We start from the raw sequence: 7,111 nt of genomic DNA, 5'->3' as shown, positions 1-7,111 counted from the left end.
TTGCCCATGCAGTAATAGAGCACGGCCAGGATGAAATAGAATGCCTATGTCCAGATCCGCTTTTGAAAGCGCAACCGCGCCTTGATCTGCACCCCTTGACTGCGAATAAGGGCAAATATGATGCGTTAAGGCCGGAGCTCCGTCAATACGCAGATCCGCGTCTGATACTACAACTCCTTTCGCACCCTCTGACCACGGCAAAGGGTAAGTATGGATCAGAGTGGCCGGAGTGGGCCGCGCAAGTAGAGGCCATCGTCCCCCCATCTCCAGGCGGAAGAAGAAGGAGCGGCTCGGTCCCGAGATCAGAGAGCCCTGACGCCATATATCAGACAGATCCAGTTTATAAACCTGTGAATCAGGGATTATCCCTCACCAACACAGATCTGATCCAGATCTTTATACGATCTATTGAAGGCAAGCATTATTGCATGAGACTCAGTAAGGAGACGCGCGTACACGAATTAAAGCAGAGGATCCAGGGGCAACTTGGAACCCCAGCTCAACATCAAAACCTTATCTATTCTGGATACAGTTTACAGGACGGCCAAGCACTCCAACACTACGGTATTGCCAACGAATCAACCATCATTCTTAACCTGCGACTGTGTGGTGGTAGCAGCGGATCCAGCTCAAAAAACACCAGCTCATTTCGGGATGCAGTGAAAGGCAATAAAATGGAACACAAAACAACACCACCATCAGAGCTGCCAGGTCCATACATCGTTGAACAAAAGCCAGAAACACCAACCCTGCAAATTACTGAGCCAGAGGTAAATAATTTATATGCTGATCTATCCAATACTGCAGTTATTTGTAGATTCAATGGCTTCTGGCCTAAATCAGATGCCCTCCATCAATGGATCTACTCAACATGGTCACCTAACTGTGAAATTTATCTCTGCCCTAAGGGGTTTTTCATAGTTAGATTTAACACAGAACAGGAAAGGGACAGCATTATCAATCAGGGCCCTTGGTTCTGGGGCAGTGCCGGCCTCTTCACCACCCCCTGGTTCTCAGATTTTGATGCGACAACAATGAAAGTCACAAAAATGCCTGTATGGGTGAGGCTACATGGACTACCACTACACTTCTGGCACCACAAAGTGTTAATCGCCATTGGGAATTCTCTAGGGAAATTCCTAAAAATGGATGAAGAAAGAGCTATCAGGGGAATCTTCACATTTGCCAGAATATGCGTAGAAGTGGACTTGAGCGAGGGGCTACCTGACCACATCACGCTGAACTTTAATAATACTCAATGGATACAGCAGCTTGACTATGAAAACACAGCTTTCCGATGCAGGACCTGTTTGCAGACAGGGCACCTTCATAATAACTGCCCATTAGCCCGAAAGGACCCCAGGAAAACCAAGAAGCAACCAAAAAAGCCCAAAGGCTGGCAGAACACAGACCTACTAGAAGAAGAGGACATAAATGAGGAGCTCACAGAGAACCTGACGGAACCAGCCTCTCAAATGGGACAGAAACAAACACATGCAGCGAATCCACCATCCACTCATGCGGGGCCAATCATCACAGATATGCATCAGGAGTTACAATTGGAAGTAAGTGGCATAAAGAGAACCCACAGCTCAGAGGGCTCAGAATCAGACAAAGAACCACAAGTAACCACAATGGAAAACCAGCTAGCTATCATTACACCCACTGCTGATTCGGGAGGATGGCGCCGGGTGGAGAAGAAAAAGGGAAGAAAAGAATAGGCTGGCTGGATTTTATTTTATTTTTCTGTTACTCTGTTTTTGTTAGGATGAACAGCTCATTACAATGAATGCTAACATACCCTGCGTGGTATTGCAGCAAACTACAAATGAAGATACTCTGTAAAAAACTGTTTTTTAATGAAATACATACTGATTTTTCCAGTGGAAAAAAATAAAGATCAATTAAAAAATAATAAAACAAAATCAATAACCGAAAAAGACTAGTTTAGTATAAGTTAAACTCAATAAAATAAAATAAAAAATTTAAATCAAAATAAAAAAGGCTATTTTAATAAAAGTCAAGAACAAAAATATAAAATAAAAGAATAATAAAAAATATATATATTATAAAGTATATTTTAACAATTAATTTAAGATAAAATAATTAATATTTGTACAATTTTTGAGAGAAATATAATTAGTCAACTGCATGTGTGATGGATTTACTATTTGTTTGAAATTTTTTATCTTAACTTAAAAGATTCATAAAATAGTATACTATATTATTTATAAATAGTTACCTGTAGTATATGGTTTGTTTTGGATGAAAAACGAATATTAAATGATTTCTGAAATGTTATATTTTTAAAAATAGTTTTGTTTAAAATTTAATTTTAAAATGAGATAGAATAATAAATATGAAATACTAAATTCTTATATTAAACCTATTTTATTTTTAATAATAATAATAATAGAGTTAAACACACACACACACACATATATATATATATTAAAACATATATAAAATAAGATATTGCAAATAGAAATACCGTATAAATACTTATAAAAAAGTAACTATATTTAAAACATAGATAAAAATAGACATTTAAAATGAGAGATTTGTTTTTATTCAATTATATATAAAAATAATTAATTTATTTTAAATATTATTTCAAAAACAAATATGAAAAAAACACTAACTCCAATTTTAAAATTTAATTTTATCTTTATTTTAATATAAAAAAATGTTATTTCAATTCTCTTTATTTTAATATATAAAAAACCATTAAAAAATTGATGTTGTACATTACATTATAATATATGGTTTTTGATGGATAAAATTTATTTGAATATTTGAATAGTAAATAGATGGTCATCATACAATTAACTAATGAGAAATTTGCAAATATTAATTTATGAAATCGGTGTTGCCCGAATTACCTGTGTATTCCTGCGCTCTCCCGAATTACTTACGTATACCTGTGTCTGGAGCTGCTTCCACAAAGGAAAAGTTTTATGCTAAAGGAAATAACGACCTTCAAAGTCGTCTTCCGCTTGGTGAAATCCTGACAGAAATGTCTGAAATCCTTTGGGGAGCATTAGGCACTTACTATTTAGACGATAATTCACTTCACAGATATCGAGCTCTGCCAAAGTCTCAACGACAAGCCTAATGGAAAGTTCTCGCTCCAAACCTTGTTTATCGTAGAAGAGAAGAAGCTCCAACGCGGGATTGTGATTTTGATCAAATCCGGTGGCACTCCGAGGTCTGACTTAAACTTTTGCAATGCTATAGTTGGGACGTGCTCACTTGCATTAGGAATGGAAACGCCTAAAATTGGCCAAACCTCAATACAATAAATATCTAGTGCTCCTTCACACGTTGTGCTCTACACAACCTCGATCAAAGAAGCACTTTGAAAAAGGCAGGTGAGGAGAAGATGAATGTAAAGTTATATAAACAGAGTTTAAAAAGGAAAAAGGTTGAGTTCATGCAAATAAGGCGAGAAGAGTTAATATATCTAGGCAAGAATAACCCAAAGGTTTTTGGCAGGAACTTCAACCAAGGAAGAAACAAATTGAAAATAATATTACAATTAATCAATGGTTTTACTATGCAAGACAACTCTATGAGAAAGTATCAGAGGATGAGCCTCCTCCTAGGATCAACACAACTACAAAGCTTTTCATATTATAGGAAGTGGAGATAGGAATTAAGAAGTTGAAAACAAGAAAGGCAAAAGACTTGGTTGAACTTCAAGCAGAATATCTAAAGTGGGGAATGAACATTCTTGCACGACACATCATGGAAATATTCAACAATGTCATTCGGTGAGGATTCCTAAAAGATTGGACAACTAGTCTAGCAATACCCCTTTTAAAAAGTGGATACATTAATCATCCTTCCAACTATAGAAACATTATGATCAATCCTTTGTTTGCAAAGCTCTTCAGCGACATAGTAGAAAATAGAATCAGTAAGTGGGTTGAAGTAAAAAAGAAGAAGGAAAGAGGGGAATCAGGTTTTAGGCATAAACATTATATACTAGATCATGGTATCATGTTGAGACACATTATTGAAAAGGTTTTTTTTTTGGGGGGGGGAGAAGAAGTATTTTGCTACTTTGTTGACTTCAAAAAGGCATTTGACATGGTCCCTAGAGATAAATTGTGGAGTAGAATGGAAGAAATTGAAATTTCTTTTCATTATAGAGCCGTTGTCCATAGGCTTTATGAAGAGGAGAAAGTCAAAATTAAAACTTCAACAGACATTTCATAAAGCTTTAGAAGTGATATCAGAGTCAAGCAAGGCTGCCCTTTATCCCCTACTCTTTTTGGTTTATATATATTGATAAATTGGAAGAGTGGTTAAATTTGCAAGGCAGAGATGGTGTTCAGTTGGGGGAGTTTGTGATAAAACTTATTTTATATGTTGATGACCTTGTATTGATTGCTAAATCGGCCCAGGGATTGCAGATGCACCTATATGTGCTTGAGCATTTTTGTAAAGTAGTGGAGATGCAAGTCAATACTAGCAAGACCAAAATAATGATTTTCTAAAATAAAAAGAAGCAGAACCAGCATACGTTCTTCTTTGAAGGAAACATTCTTGAAGAAGTAAATGAATACAAGTACCTCGGGATTTATTTCAACAACAAACTTAATTGGGAGGACTGCAGAAAGAATAGAATTTTAGGAGGGTGGAAAGCATTATATGCTGTTCAAAACAGATGTAGAGAGGCAAAGTTATGGAATTGGAAAACGATTAAAGTGCTTTTTTGGCTCCTAGTTTGTCCAATTATATTACATGGGTGTGAACGGTGGACTAGCAACATCCTTATCTCAAAATGGAAGCAAATTGAGAAAATCAAAAAACGCTTGATCATGAGCAAGTTTAAAATAAAAAGTTCGGTTTCTTATGAGATAATGTTGAGTGGAATAGGAGCAACTCCCATCAAAGCAATTGCTATGGTGTGTTTCATAAGGTACCTACAAAGAATTGAGCAAATCAGAGAAGGTAGATGGCCTAAAATTATCTTCAATGAAGGAAAGAATGAAAGAAAGAAACCATGGATAAGACAAAACAACAAATGGATGCAAAAATGGAATATTTACCTCAATGCATGTCCCACAAATAGCAAGGAGTTAAAGAGTTTTGTTATGGAGAAGTTTCGTAAGCGTATAATGGGAAAAGAGTTGGGTAGAAAGAAGAAGTACTATGTTTAGGAATTCAACCCCACTTGTGATCTCCAACAAAAAGAGTACATTAGAGCTCACATTCCGTGGAGAGCAAAGATTATTATTACTCAATTAAGAACTAACTCGCATCAACTATGGTACGAAATGGGTCGGTGGAAAAAACCTAAAGAAGCTTGGGAAGAACGAGTGTGTACTTTTTGCACTTCTGGGGCAGTGGAATAAAAAAACATTTCATTTTGGAATATGCTGCTTTCAAAGACATCAAAGACAGTTACAACAACATGTTAACATCGGTTCCTTGGCATTGTCTTTTAAGTGAGGGCACGGTTAGAAGGTTGGGTCAGCTCATCATTAATTTGAGTAATAAAATGATTGAATTGCAAAAGGCAAAAAACAGAAAAGTTGGTGGTCCCATAGACTATTTCTAGTCTTGTGGACGCTAAAATTTCGTTCATTCATTTATGCCAACTAAAGGTAGTACCGTGTTGTTATCATTTAGAGTGTAATTATTATGATGGACTTGGAGTCCTCCCTCAATGTTTTGGAAAACTAAATTGTGTGCCTTATAAGTTAAAAACTATATTATTGAAAAAAAAGAAGAAATATCAGAGAAGCATCTATTCAGTCAACCAAATGAGGTATAGACGATGTGATGACTCACAAACTTAATTCCGACTCTTGAATCATTATATTACATTGGACCGCCAACTAAACTTTAACTTTTTGCATACGCAAAGTAGTCAGACATTGTAGGGCTTGAGTTAATTAATTCAAGGAATATAATATGATATATAAATTACAAGACTATAATTTTGTTGTGTTATTCATTATCCCTACCAATGATGTGAACTATGCACGATTGGATGAGCAAACGATGTTAAATATGATAGCCAATCAGATAGTAGAAAAATAAATTAAAAAATTGTCAAATAATATTAAATTTTAATGTCCAAAGTTAAAATATAGAAATTTTGTAATTTTTTTGTCAAACCCAAACTAATATGGGTTTGGCCAAAAACTCAATGCAATATCTTATTTTAAAAGGTAAAATACACATGACTAATAGACAATAAAAAGATTAAATATATCAAAGAGATAATAAAGGATTATTATTAAAATATAAATAAATTAAAAGTAAAAACAAATGAGCTAAAAAAACTTTAAAGAATACAAAAAGTTAGAATAAAATATGAAAAGATTAAATTAAGGAAAAATTAAAAGAAATGAATAAAAATAATAGTAAGAATTTATTATTATTATTATTTATTTATTTATTTTTATTTTTATTTTTTTTTATGGAAAAAAGTAAACAAAACAAAACAATTTTTTCTAATGAACCACACTTGTTGGTTCAAACACGTCGGCCAAAAAATTCTCTCATGTGATTTCTACCAAAAGACTTTGTTTAAAACAATTTTTTTAATCAAATCATTAGAAAGATGAGCAATAAAATGAGGAAGAGTTTAATAAAACAAAGATAAAGATGAAAGAACATGCATGAAACAATATTTAAGAAGAAAGACAACTACTAACCCATCATCTCTATTAAGATTATCTGGCCTCTTTTCAATCTCTATTGCTTCTCTAAACTTTCTATGATGGAAATCATCATTCTTTACAATAACCTGAGCCTCTTATATGTGCCTCTTCTATACATACGTGGTGTTTTGTCTTTTCGACCTGTTCGGCTAATAAAGCGAGTCCTACCATGCTTATGTCAGCGCTTGCTCATAGACCCTTTAATATATTCTTAACATGATTTGAATCAATAAATTGTTACTTAATTAATTTTTTATGTGATTAACATGATTTGAATCAATAAATTGTTACTTAATTATTTTTTTTATGTGATTGTTTTATTTCAATCGTTTGATATAATTTTTGCTATTTATTCTTTTCCAGATGAGACTCTCCATCTTAATCTTGAGGAGGAATCTTGAAACAATAATTCAAATATGATTTTTACCAAA

The sequence above is a fragment of the Pinus tabuliformis genome, chromosome Q (genome assembly GCF_031772625.1).
Source record: "Pinus tabuliformis cultivar Carrire ecotype Pingquan chromosome Q, CPIR1, whole genome shotgun sequence".
NCBI classification, from domain to species: Eukaryota; Viridiplantae; Streptophyta; class Pinopsida; order Pinales; family Pinaceae; genus Pinus; species Pinus tabuliformis.
This window is presented reverse-complemented; position numbering follows the sequence as displayed.